Source organism: Microcaecilia unicolor, chromosome 1 (assembly GCF_901765095.1).
Source record: "Microcaecilia unicolor chromosome 1, aMicUni1.1, whole genome shotgun sequence".
Lineage (NCBI taxonomy): Eukaryota > Metazoa > Chordata > Amphibia > Gymnophiona > Siphonopidae > Microcaecilia > Microcaecilia unicolor.
The window spans coordinates 13,650,810-13,664,875 of NC_044031.1; the positions used below are offsets into that span (position 1 = coordinate 13,650,810).

Sequence of the window (14,066 nt, forward strand, 5' to 3'; positions counted from 1 at the left end):
TGCATGAGCAAACGCAGCTGATCACTCATAACTACTGAAGGCCCCGACTGGTTCTAAGATCAACAAGGCTCCCTCCGCCCTTCCTATCCACAGAAGGATCCACTGCAATATTAAGGCCCCTCAGAACTAAAAGAGGGAAATGTAGATATGGCGTCACAACTTTAATCAGTGTTTGAAAGAAGGAGAGAGCGAAAACATTAGGGACACAGATATTAAGAATCAGCTCTGAACAGTCCAATGCACCTCCCGTCCCACCAGCACCTTATGAATCTGCTATGGTATTGATATACTGATCATGAGTACCACCCCTGCACTATGGTTAGTACCAGATGAATAATGTACTACCCCCACGCAACTACGCTTCAATTTTTGATGTTCCTCATCATTTAGGTGGGTTTCCTGAAGATAGGCTTTTCCATTCGCTCCTGTAAGATCTTTGTCCTCTTAATGGGCAAATTAATACCTGCAACATTCCAAGAACAAACTCTCAAGACTCATCCAGCACAAAAAGAACAGATTTTCCCAGGGACTCCCAGTGCCCAGGTTCCCCCCCACATCATAACACAGACCATTAACAAAACACACCTTACTTGCAGCCATCCACACAAGCAAACCTGTAGTACAACTTCTAACCCCCAAAACAACCTTCCCACCCAACCTCCCCCCAAAACCCTTAACCCAGTCTTACACATATCCAGAGAAAGACTCCCCTGTGAACCAATCTCCCCCCCCTCTAATCCAAGCTCTTACACATAAATCATCCCCCAAACCTAGCTCTTCACTAGGTTTGGGGATGGTATGTTTGAGGGATGCTCAACTCAGCAGTCAAACCCAAAGCAAGACTGGAGATCACAAAACAACAGATCCCAAGCCAACAAAATTACTCCCTCATTAAGTTTCTCGGATAGCGTCCACACTGTAGGGACGCTGAAATAGCTAGACCACATGCAACAAGCCTCTGATAGAGACTAGAGAGAAAGTGATTAATCCGAGCTATAAAATCAGGCTCCTGATTCCGATGTAAATCAAATCCAAAAAGGCCCGTGTCTCCACAGGGGTGTCATGGAAAACTGTATGGCCCTTGTGGATCACCCGGAGATGGGCTGGATAAAGAAGTGTGAAGCGGATCTGGCACTTAAACAATGCTGTGCATATTACACCGAATTTACAACGGCTGGATGCAACCGCGACTGAATAGTCTTGAAAGCACAAAATCTTACGATTGTCCACTTGCAAAGTTTTGCCAGCCCATAGCACCCGCAAAATTTCCACCTGGTGGGCAAAGTTCAGGACCCTTAAGATCACAACACGGGCACCCAGATGATGAGCTTGCACAATCCGGAATGGTCCGTGGTATGCACTTAAGTGCAGACAATGCAATAACCAAGTCTCCAGATAGTGCAACAAATCTCCCTCTTGGAAACTCTCCGGAATGCCTACCAGGTGCAGGTTATTACGTCTAGCCCGGTTTTCCAGATCTTCGATTTTGTCTACCAGGGCCTTGTTTTTCCATGGTGTCTTGCCTAGTCTCCACCCGATGCAGAGAGTCCGCCTCAAGTTCCAGGCCCAAACTATCTCAGCACTCATGAGCATTATCAATTTTGTCAAAGAACTGTCGTAATTTTTTTTATCAATAGCAGCATCTACAGCTGCTTTCACTTCACAGATTATTTCCGGAGTCCATTCCAAGCTCATGAGGGGCTTTAGCAGGAGTACATTCAGTGCCATCTTGGTTTCCAGAGTTCAGCTCCTGTCTTGTTAACTCCATCGTTTGTATGAGACTTGGTAATGGGGCTAGGAATATGTTAGAAACAGTCAGAGCTCCAAGAGAGCCTTCAGATACATCGTATGTGAGGTACACCGAATGGAAATATCTCCCTGCCATGAGACTGAATATATACGATCAGATAGGTACGAGAAAAACCATTCCCTGGCCTTATTGGATATCCCTATATCTCTGTCTAACAGCGGCTGACGGTCTATGATATCACAGATGGCAGACAGACAAGAAGAAGACAGACTGATCACTGTCCAAGGAAGCGTAAATGATATTCAGCATACTGACAGGGTCAATTTTAATATTACGAAGTCTATTAAAGCCAGTCTGCTTGGGATAAAGGACATGGGTATGATCAATAAAGGTAGTAAGATGATTCAGGATGACATGTCCTATCTTAGAAAGGAATGGAAGGCTCATGATTAGACAATAATGAGACACTGTCTCCAGTAAGGTGCACGTGTTGAGCACATCTACATGATCAACAGTAGCGGCCCTACCATTAGGCCAACTGAGGCAGGGGCCTCAGGTGGCACTCTTTATGGAGCAGCATTGCTCCTTTCCACCCCCTACGCCGGCTGTGGTTTGGCTTCTCCCCCTTCCTCAACCCACTTCCCTGAGTTTACCGGCTTTTTCTCTGTACTGCAGCCACCTCTCTGGTGCTGGTAAAGAGATCATGGAGAGAAGGCTCCTTGGATGACCTGTTCTTCAGGATGGAACAAAGGGTCATTTTTTATTTTGGTACCATTTTCCAGGAGGACTTAGTATAGACAGGGAAACAGACTACTTTGAAGCATTCCATGTGCTGGATCTGACCCATAATACTGCTAAGTGTTTTATGTTATTTCATTCTTAATTTCTCAACTTCTTGGCTACAGGCTTAGCTACCTGATATATCTATTCCCTAGACTTTATTGCTTATTGTTTAATGAATCCGTATTGTGGTGTACTTCTCTGTCTTCTAACCCAGACTGTATAAAAAAAAGACAAAAGAACCCCAAACAAACCTTTCTCTAGGCTTTTCAAACTGCTTCTTATCTTTCCCCCTGTTAACTCTTGCTGAAGTATTCTAACTTTGCTACAATACTGAGGACTAGCTCTGCCAGGTTTACTTTCCATTGTTAGTCCCAGGTAAAAAAGCAGATTTAGTTTTACAACTGGTTTAATTTGCATTTCCATTGATGAAACTGCTATAATTCTTGGGAATACTTAGATTTAAAGGAGAAAAGTTAGTTTCTACCTGAATTTAATTGTTTTTATCAAACTGTGTCATTGCTAGCCCCTCCCAGAGAACTTTTTTGACAGAGGATTTGGCTGACTCACTGAGACTTAAAGTCCTGGATTTCAAACATGCTGACTTTAGTAAAATGGGGAAATTCCTGAAGAAAGAGCTGATGGGCTGGGAGGATATACGAGAAGTGGAAAGGCAGTGGTCCAGGCTGAAAGAAGTTATAAATATGGCTACAAACCTTTATGTAAGGAGAGTAAATAAAAACAAGAGAAAAGGGAAACCGATATGGTTGTCCAAGCAAGTGGCTGAGAAAATAAAGGCTAAAGAGTTGGCGTTCTTGGAATACAGAAAAACTCACAGACCAATACGTTGTGTTTCATTTTTGGTGGTAGGAATTGAAAAATCTAATATTTTTTTTTTTTTTTGCTTTCAGAGTGATTTCCTGCACTCCCCCCCCCTCCCCGCATTCCAATTTATTCCTAAAAATTTCACTGTTTGGGCGGTCCTTGTATGTTGTCAGGGTTAATTTCCTAACCATGATTCTTTATTATTTCAGTCACTTTTTCTAATTCCTTATGAATGTCTTCATTCTCTCTCTGAATCATATGATCTACTTAATAAGATATTTGCATGTGGGCAGGTAAACATACTTCATCTAAATATTCTGCCACAATTTGGTGGCAGACTGTAGTACTATGCAGATAATCCTGTGCTAACCTGGTAAGGGTATATTGTCTCTTCCCTTCCCCCCTCCCCCAGGAAAAAGCAATTGGTCATGATTTTAGTCTTTAATCGGTATGGTAAAAACATGCATTAGTTAAATCATTTATCACATACTATTTCCTGCCACGTGTTTGAATTCGTTCTATCAGTACAATCACATCTGGTACAGCAGCAGTCAAAAGAGGAGTGTACTTGTTCAATTCTCTATAATCCATTGTCATACCCCAATTACCATCTCATTGTTTTCTACAGCCAGACTGGATTATTATATGGGGAAGTGGAGTATCTTAATTCCCCAGCTTCCAACAAATCTTGAAGAGTATTCTGTATTTCATGATGTCCCCCAGGTATTCCATATTGTTCTATCCAAATAATTTTAGTTACAATTGGCAGCTGAACTGAAGACATTTGTAATTTACCCACTATTATGGGTTGAGCAAGTATATGTTGTGGTCTCCCAAATGAATATTGCCCATCTCTTCAATTTAAAACCAACCACTTCAAAGGGTCAATTCCAATTATATATTCTTTGTTAAGTAAAATTAAAACAGAACGTTCCCTCACGGGCAATTGGCAAATCTGCATAAGTAGTTTAGTGGAAACTGCTGTTGTTACCTTTCCCTCAAAACCACTTATAGCTACCTTTAAATTTCTGTGGATTTCCACATATTCAAACCATTCAGGCAGCACTTGGAGTATTGTGTTCAGTTTTGGAGGCCGTATCTTGCTAAAGATATAAAAGACTGGAAGCGGTGCAAAGAAAAGCTACAAAAATGGTATGGGATTTGCGTTGCAAACCGTATGACGAGAGACTTGCCGACCTACCTTGGAGGAAAGGAGAAACGGGGTGACATGATACAGACATTCAAATATTTCAAAGGATTTAATTCGCAAACAAACCTTTTCCGGAGACGGGAAAGTGGCAGAACTAGAGGACATGAATTGAGGTTGAAGGGAGGCAGACTCAGGAGTAATGTCAGGAAGTATTTTATTAATATCATAGACTCACTTCAGCGATATCGCTACCTAAGACTCTATAACAAGCTGAAGAACCACTATTGTCCATAAAATTATCTATGGTGAGGCACCGGGATACATGACAGACCTTATCGACCTGCCAACCAGAAACACAACAAAATCTGCACGATCATACCTAAACCTCCACTACCCAAGCAGCAAAGGACTCAAATACAAATCCAACTATGCATCCAGCCTTTCCTATCTAAGCGTACAATTATGGAACGCATTACCAAAAGCAGTAAAAACTACGCTCAACCACCTAAATTTTCGGAAAGCACTAAAGACAGACCTGTTCAGAAGAGCATACCCCACCGACCCAAATACCTGGACACTTGCGACACAATGTAACCAAAGACCGTAACGGACATTCTCCAAAGACAAGCAGGCTGATATTCTCACAAGTGGGTGACGCTACGTCGGCCCCGGAGGATTTTAAAGCAAAATCTAAAAATCTCTTCTACGGCGTTCCGTCGCGCAAGCGATCGCACTGCGCATGTGCGCACACCTCTTCCCGCTCGCCGTGCGGACACGCCCCTCAGTTTTTCTTTTTCCGCGTCTGAGGAGACACGGAGTTCGTTAGTGCTTCGTGTTTTCTTCAGGTCCTCGGAGTCAAATCTCTTTTTTATTTTATTTTTTTTCATTTGATCCTTTCATGGCAGGCTCATTGTGGCTTATATATACAGGTACTTTTTTGTACCTGGGGCAAGGAAAAGTTAAGTAGTTGCCAGAGTCACAAGGGGCTGTGCCTGAAAGGAAAACAAAGCATATAAGCTTCTCTTTTTTCTAAAAATAAAAAATAAAAAAAATGTCCGTACCGGCCAATCTGCCTGTCGGGGGGGAAATTTAAATTTTCTCCACCAAAGGTGACTTCTTTTATCCTCCAACCAGTGGGGTTTTTTCAACTAGTCCGGTTAGGATACATTCTCAATCTGGAATCAAACCCTCCACATTGTTCATTGGAAGCTTAATCCTTTAGCTTCCATCAAAAGTGAGTACTTGCAGAGGAACTCTCTGCTTTTCTCAGCGCCAATGCAGTCGAGCCCGTTCCACCAGGGCAAGAAGGGTTGAGATTCTATTCCAGCTTTTTCCTTGTGGGTTGCGTCCCATCATAGACATAAGGGGCCTAAACGGATTTGGTTCAGGATGCTTTCCCTGGGCATCCTTCTTCCCATACTTCAGGAAAACGATTGGTTATGCTCTCTGGATTTACAGGATACTTATACTCTCTTTGCATCCAGAGTATGTTTCTTTCCTAGTGCCTGGCTGTTGTTGCAGCGTATCTTCATGGACTGGGAGTGCATGTGTTCCCTTAACACGATGATTGCCCGTCTCAACAGATTACAGCACAGTACATATTGAGACTTCTAGACACATGGCTTCCACAGTTCATGTAACTCCCATGGCACTTTTGCACATGACATCCGCTCATTGCTTCCTAGCTTCCCAGTGGTATCAAGTTTAGGGTATCTAGAGGATGTAACCCAACTGTTCGCCAGTCTTCGGAATTCCCCTCAGAGGTGGTTAATTCTCTCTATTTTGATTCTGAGGCACCTTACTCAGTCAAAAGCTGCTGACGAAGGTTGCATCCCTCCTGGCTATCCAACCAAATTATTTTAATTCAACAAACAATCGGGTTGTGATGTACTCGATAACAAAGGAGTACTGGATCTTGCCCTCTGAGTCAGGATGCCATGCAGATGTAGCGGTGGGCCCGCAACGCGGCATGTTTTCTCCAAGCCACTTATCTAATTGGTGTGAGCAGCAGTCTGGCCGACAGGCTGAGCAGGATAATGCTACAGTTGAGCATGCCTATAGTTCGAAAGACCCCTCAGTGGATCTTTTTGCTACTTAGTCCAATCGCAAAGTCCCTCAGTTCTGTTCCAGGCTGCAGGTTCACGGCAGGCTACCATCGGATGCCTTTCTCCTTCTTTGGGAGACAGGTTTTCTGTATGCGTATCCTCCCATACATCTGGTGGAAAAGACTTTGCTGTTTCTCAAGCAAGATTGTGGAGCCATGATTCTGATTGCTCTTTTCTAGCTGCGTCAGATAGGATTCCCTCTTCTTCTGGAGTTGGAATGTTTTCCAGCTCTCATTACGCAGAACGAGGGGGCACTTCTACATCCCAACCTCCAATCTCTGGCTCACACGGTCTGGATGTTGAGAGTGGGGTTTCGTTGAGTTTTCCAGAGTGTCTCCCGACTCTTGCTTGCTTTCAGAAAAGATTTCACAAAGAGGTGTTATTCTTTTTCATGGAAGAGGTTTGCCGTCTAGTGTGACAGCAAGGCCCTAGATCCTGCATCTTGTCTTATACAGACCTTGCTTGAGTTCTTTCTACACCTGTCTGAGTCTGGTCTCAAGACCAACTCTGTCAGTATTCATCTTCGTGCAATAGAGCTTATCATCAACGTGTGAAAGGTCAGCCTTTAGCTGTCCACTTCGCGAGAGGTTTATTTCTCCCCCAATATTGAGAGAATTCCTTCTATGTGTCTAGGGGAGATTATTTCTGTTGGGCTTAGCACCCACAATAATTTTGACAGTTGGCTCTTATGCTTCGGTCAGAGTTCCTATCACTCCTTATCCAGTATCTTGGGGTCCCAATGTCGTTTTCATCCAGCTGCTGCAAGCTCAATTCGGGCCACTGGATTCCTGCCATCTGTGTTGGAATGTAATTGTATTTTACATGCATTGCCTGTCACCTATTATTTCTCTGTGATTACTCTGTGACCTCTGATGTGAATTACTTAGAGAGGTCACATAGCTATGCAACTTCCTGTGGGGGTTAGATGCAGCACATGCAGCACATGGAGCACATGGAGCTCATGATCTCTCCTAACCTGAGAGGATCTATGGTGGTGTGAGCATCCATTACCATCTAAGCACATGGAAGGAGCTGATAATACAAATGTATAGTAATATGTATATATAAGCCTGTCTGATTATAATCTAACTACAAACTGTGAGTAAACAGATGTTTTGTTACTTCAACTTTAAAGTGACTCAGCAGTGAATTATTCAGGGGTGAATGAGAGAGAGATGAAGAAAGAAATTAACATTTCTAAAGCTGAAGCTGTGTGTACTAAAATCTGCTAATTATTTACTACAAATAATCCAACAAAAGGGTTATGGGCCCAGGGTCCAGGAATTGAAAAGAAGAGAAATATTACCAGGCAGAAAAAAAAGGCCACATTTTTCTCTTAAGTTTTAAAGGAAAGAATCAGTCTGTCTCTCTCTCCCCCCACACAGCAGACAGAAGGCTAAGAAAATGGCTGAGGGAAGAAATTCACCATTTTTCTATTCTCTCAAGGTGCCTAGATTAACTGAGTTTAATTATCGGCAGTGGGAACTAAGATTCATATGTCTCCTTCGAGCAAAAAGATTAAATATATGCTTAGACCAAGACAGAACAGCTGAAAATATGGCTGAATGGGACAATGCAAACTATTATGTGAAGTGCATGCTTTTGGAAGCTCTCTCAGAGAAACAAGCCATATTAGTGGAGGGAAAAGATACACCAAAGGACATTTTATATAAACTGAGAACTATGTATGCAACTACATATGCAAAGCAGCAACCAATTTGGCTGGCAGAGTTGAATGAAACCAAATTAAGGGATAAAAGTAAATGTAATGATCACATTATGCATCTTATGTCTTCATTTCAAAAGTTAGAACTTTCTGGAATTCCCATGTGTGATGCATTGAAAAGAGCATTTCTTTTTACCTCACTATCAAAGAAGTTTGATGTTTTTAGGTCTGTAAATGAGGCCATTGAAGGGCAATCTTTTGAACAGGCAACATCAAAACTAAGGCAGGAATGCATAATAAATGATTCTGAGGAGATGTGTTCTCAAAGTCAGTCAGAGAGAAATGAAACAAATTTCTTGGCAAAGAACAGAGGAAGGCGGAGCTATGGGAAAACTCCACCCAAGGGCAAGCTGATTTGCTACTCATGTGGAAAGGAGGGACATGTATCTAAATGGTGTAAGGAAACACAAAACACTCCCTCTAGCTCACCTAAGCCAATGGAACTAAAGAATTTTCAAACCAGGAAATGTATGAAGGACAAAGATAAACACAAGGGCTTTCTAATGGCAGAAAAATCTTTGACTATGGTAAATAATAATTCAAATGAAAGTACTTGGATTTTGGATTCAGGGAGCACATGCCATTTAACCAATTGTAAGGATTTCTTTCAGGAAATGTGTCCAGAAGAAGGAATTCTTAAAACTGCAAACGCAGGGACTGCTAAGATCCAAGCAAAAGGTATTGGATTCTTAAAATGCAAAGTGTCTAATGAAGTTAAAGAAATTCCTGTAAGTGATGTCTTGTATATTCCCCAAGCAGTTTGTAATATGCTTAGTGTATCTACATTAGATAAGAAGGGATTTGTGATTCATTTTGAAAACAGTAAGTGCACAATCTCTAAAAATGATGAAGTGTATGCTGAAGCTTTTATGCATAATGATGTTTATAAGCTGAACATTTCAGGTGAAGCCTCACATATGGCGCAAGTAAGGAAGAATGATGGTAAATGTAGTCTGGAAATCTGGCACCGCCGCCTGGGACATCATGATTCTAAGGTGATCCAGGATCTTTACAGTAAGCAACTGGCCACCGGCATTCAGATAAGTGCAGATGCTGGTAAAATGGAGAAATGCATAGACTGTGTTACTCAAAAAGGTGTGAGACCCTCATTTCCTGCATACACAGGAAATAGGAGTAATAAAGTGCTGGACTTAATACACAGTGACTTATGTGGACCGTTTAATATCCCATCATTGGGAAATAACAGATTTGTGCTAATATTCTTGGATGATTTCTCTAGATATTGTGTGGCCTATTTGCTGAAAGAGAAAAGTCAAGTCACAGACATGCTGAAGAAATACGTAGCCATGGTGAGCAATAAATTTGAAAGAAAACCAAAGGTTCTTCAGACCGACAATGGTGGTGAGTTCACTTCACAAAGCATGCGCACATTTCTAGAACAAGAAGGCATTCAGCATATCACAACAGTAGCTTATACACCAGAGCAAAATTCTGTTGCAGAGAGAAAATTTAGGTCACTTGTGGAAATGACCAGATGTATGCTGTCAGATAGCAATCTCCCTAAAAGACTATGGGGGGAAGCCATTCTCACAGCAGTGTACCTACAAAACAGAATGCCAACTAAAGGCGCTGAGCGCACACCACATGAGACATGGCATGGTAGGAAGCCAAACCTGTCACACATAAGAACATTTGGGAGTACAGCATATGCTCATGAACCAAAGCAAAGAAGGCATAAGCTGGATTCCACAACAGAAAGGGGCATTTTAGTTGGCTATGCTCCAGGACACAAAGGATATAGAATTTTGAATCTGAAAACTGGTATTGTTGGCATAAGACATGTTACATATTTTGATGAAAGCAAGAGGGTTGATAAAGGCTGGATTATCCCAGATGAGCCTTATCATCCAGAATATGAAACTAGAACCATAATAGACATGCCAGTGTATATAAATGCCATACCAAGGCAGATGTCTGAAAGCAACTCATCTGTATCTAACGAGGAACAGGCAGAGGAAACAGACACAGAAAGGATCATTGAAGAAGACAGCTACAGTTGGAGAAGGGGAATCAATTGGATGACGAACTCTCAGATTTAGAGGCTGCGGCGACATGGTCAGACCAACCTGTTGTCAGACGCTCATCCAGGGGAAAACAAAGTGTTCCACCCCCAAGACTGTCTTACCTAACCAAAGTCAGCAGAAGCTCAAGAGCCTTAACATGGGATGAGATTGATGAAAATGCCAGCAGAAGAAGCTGCTGAATGGCATAAAGCTGCACAAGAAGAAATTGATGCATTGGATAAAAATAATACTTGGATTCTTACAAAATTACCTCCTGGCAAGAAAGCTATAGGATGCAAATGGGTATTCAAGTTAAAAAGGAAATGCACAAGGAAAAGTGGAAAGGTATAAAAGCCAGATTAGTGGCAAAGGGATATCTTCAAAAATATGGAGAAGATTTTGATGAAGTGTTTGCACCTGTAGTGAAACACACGACAATCAGAACACTTCTGAGCATTGCAGTCTCAAAAGGCATGCAAGGTCAACCACATTGATGTGAAAACAGCATTTCTTCACGGAGATATAACTGAAGACTTGTACATGGAACAGCCAACAGGTTTCATAAATACAAAACAAAGACAGCTAGTGTGTAAATTAAACAAAGGTCTTTATGGATTAAAGCAAAGTGCAGAATGTTGGAATGAAAAATTGCATGAAATATTGACAAATTTAGGATTTAAGCAAGGTGAAGCAGATAATGTTTGTACACTAGGTGCACAAATGGACAATATGCATACATTTTAGCTTTTGTTGATGATCTGCTCATTGCAAGCAAAAGTGAGCAAGAGTACAAGGACATTGTAAAATGTTAAACCACAATGTTGAGATAAAAGAACTTGGTAATGTGTCATACTATCTTGGTATAGAAATTGAGAAACAAAATGATGGTTCTTATCTTCTAAGCCAGAAGCAGAAAATAAATGAGCTTATTGAAAGTTTAAGTATGCAAGATGCCCAAGTTGTAAGCACTCCCATGATCACTGATTTTCTGAAGGATGAAACAGTAAGAGAACCTTTACCAGATAACATCCAATATAGATCAGCCATAGGTAAGCTTTATATCTAGCTACCACATACAGGGCTGATATAGCAAATGCAGTAGGAATTTTGAGCAGAAGGGTCAGCTCACCTACCAAATCAGATTGGACTGCAGTTAAAAGGATGGTAAGGTATTTAAAGGGTACCATTGATTGTAAATTAAAGATTTCAGCCAATAGTAATCCAAACTAATATGTTACTGTGATTCAGATTGGGCAGGGGATCATTCTGATTATAAATCCACAAGTGGATATGTGTTTATGTATGGAAATGTACAAATTTCATGGGCCAGTCATAAACAAAGTATTGTGAGTTTGTCTTCTACAGAAGCTGAATATGTGGCCGTATCAGAAGCGTGCAGAGAACTGATGTGGATTGAAAAACTTATGCTGGATTTCGGAATAGCTGAACAGAGACCAATCCAGATAATGGAAGATAATCAGAGCTGTATCCGACTGTCACAGAATGACAAGGTTCAGTCACGCACCAAGCACATCGAAACGAAATACCACAACGTGCGAGAGTTGGCGAAAGAAGGGGTCATCAGTCTACACTATTGTCACACCAGTGAGATGACAGCTGACATCATGACCAAACCGTTACCCAGAGAACATTTTGTGAATCTGCGTATAAAGCTTGGACTTTGTATGAATAAATAATTGCATGACAGTTATGCATGAGAAGGGGTTTGTTGGAATGTAATTGTATTTACATGCATTGCCTGTCACCTATTATTTCTCTGGATTACTCTGTGACCTCTGATGTGAATTACTTAGAGAGGTCACATAGCTATGCAACTTCCTGTGGGGGTTAGATGCAGCACATGCAGCACATGGAGCACATGGAGCTCATGATCTCTCCTAACCTGAGAGGATCTATGGTGGTGTGAGCATCCATTACCATCTAAGCACATGGAAGGAGCTGATAATACAAATGTATAGTAATATGTATATATAAGCCTGTCTGATTATAATCTAACTACAAACTGTGAGTAAACAGATGTTTTGTTACTTCAACTTTAAAGTGACTCAGCAGTGAATTATTCAGGGGTGAATGAGAGAGAGATGAAGAAAGAAATTAACATTTCTAAAGCTGAAGCTGTGTGTACTAAAATCTGCTAATTATTTACTACAAATAATCCAACAATCTGAAGTATTGGACCTGGAAGGTCCTTTTCCTTAGTGGCTGTTCCTTCAACTCGTAAGGTCGGTGAGCTTCGGTCTCTAGTAGCTCAAGCGCCTTACCTTACTTCTCATCTTAACAGAGTAGTTCTCTGCATGCAGACAAAGTTCTTACTGGCGCTGGTATCAGAGTACCAGCTGATCCAGTCAGTTGTCTTGCCAACATTCTTTCTCCCTCATCTTACAAGCCCTGGCGAAAGCAAGCTCCGCACTTTTTGCGTGGAGCAGACGAGCTCCCTCGGACGGTCCGCCCAGTTGTTTATTTCTTTTAATGCCAGTTGCTGTCGGAAACCGCATAATTTCTTCTTGGCTAGCAGATTGCATCTCCTTCATTTTTGTCCAAGCTGGACTGACTCTAGAGGGCCATGTCACGGCTCACAAAATTAGAGCCATGGCTGAGTCGGTGGCTCATCTAAGATCAGTCACTATTGAAGAGATCTGCAAAGCTGCGGCGTGGTCATCAGTCCACACATTCACATCTTACTACTGCCTTCAGCAATAACCGACTCGTCAGTCGGTTTGGGCAGTCGGGGCTGCAGAACTTCTTTGGGGTTTAGAATCCAACTCCAACCCTCCTAAGCCCATTTTTGTTCTGTTCCAGGCTACACTCATTTAGATGTTTCTTCTTTTCAGGTCAATTTTATTCTGGCCTCGCCGTTGCGAGACTCAATTGACCACTGTTTGTTGTGTTGTTGTGTTTGTTGTGTAAGCCTGGAAGCTAGGGATACCCCACTTGTGAGAATATCAGCCTGCTTGTCTTTGGAGAAAGAGTAGTTACTTACCTGTAACAGGTGTTCTCCGAAGACAGCAGGCTGCATATTCTCACAAACCCTCCCACCTTCCCCTTTTGGAGTTGTCTCCTCCATCTTTTGGATTTAACTGAGGGGCGTGTCCGCACGGCGAGCGGGAAGAGGTGTGCGCACATGCGCAGTGTGATCGCTCGCGCGACGGAACGCCGTAGAAGAGATTTTTAGATTTTGCTTTAAAATCCTCCGGGGCCGACGTGGCGTAACCCACTTGTGAGAATATGCAGCCTGCTGTCTTCGGAGAACACCTGTTACAGGTAAGTAACTACTCTTTACCTGACTCTTCTTCCCCCTTTCCCTCCCTAAGTTCCCCCCAATTGTACCTACCATACATGTACCTCATTCTACCACAATATCACTTTGTACTCATTCATACTATGTATTTGTTCAGACCGGAATCGGCTAATGCCGTTAACGGTTATATGTAAGCCACATTGAGCCTGCAAAAAGGTGGGGAAATGTGGGATACAAATGTAATAAATAATAATAATAATATTGACAGTCCCCCTGCGATAATCTGTCAAATAATATTATTTTATCTTATTTTATTACTGGGAGGAAATGTCCTCAAATGTCCTTAGCTGGTGGCAAGCAAACAAGCTTAATTTCAGCTCATCTTGGACTGTGGTCATATCATTGGTCAAAGCCTCCTTTAATCCTCTCGCAGACGTTCTAATTTTC

At 41.9% G+C, this 14,066-nt stretch overlaps 1 protein-coding gene across 1 annotated transcript in view; it reads right to left on the bottom strand.

Moving 5' to 3' along the window:
• LOC115466946 (zinc finger protein 260-like) overlaps positions 1-14,066 on the bottom strand; it is a gene marked incomplete at its 3' end in the record, with an annotated part of 67,098 nt that overhangs the window by 13,576 nt on the left and 39,456 nt on the right. The window lies entirely within an intron of this gene.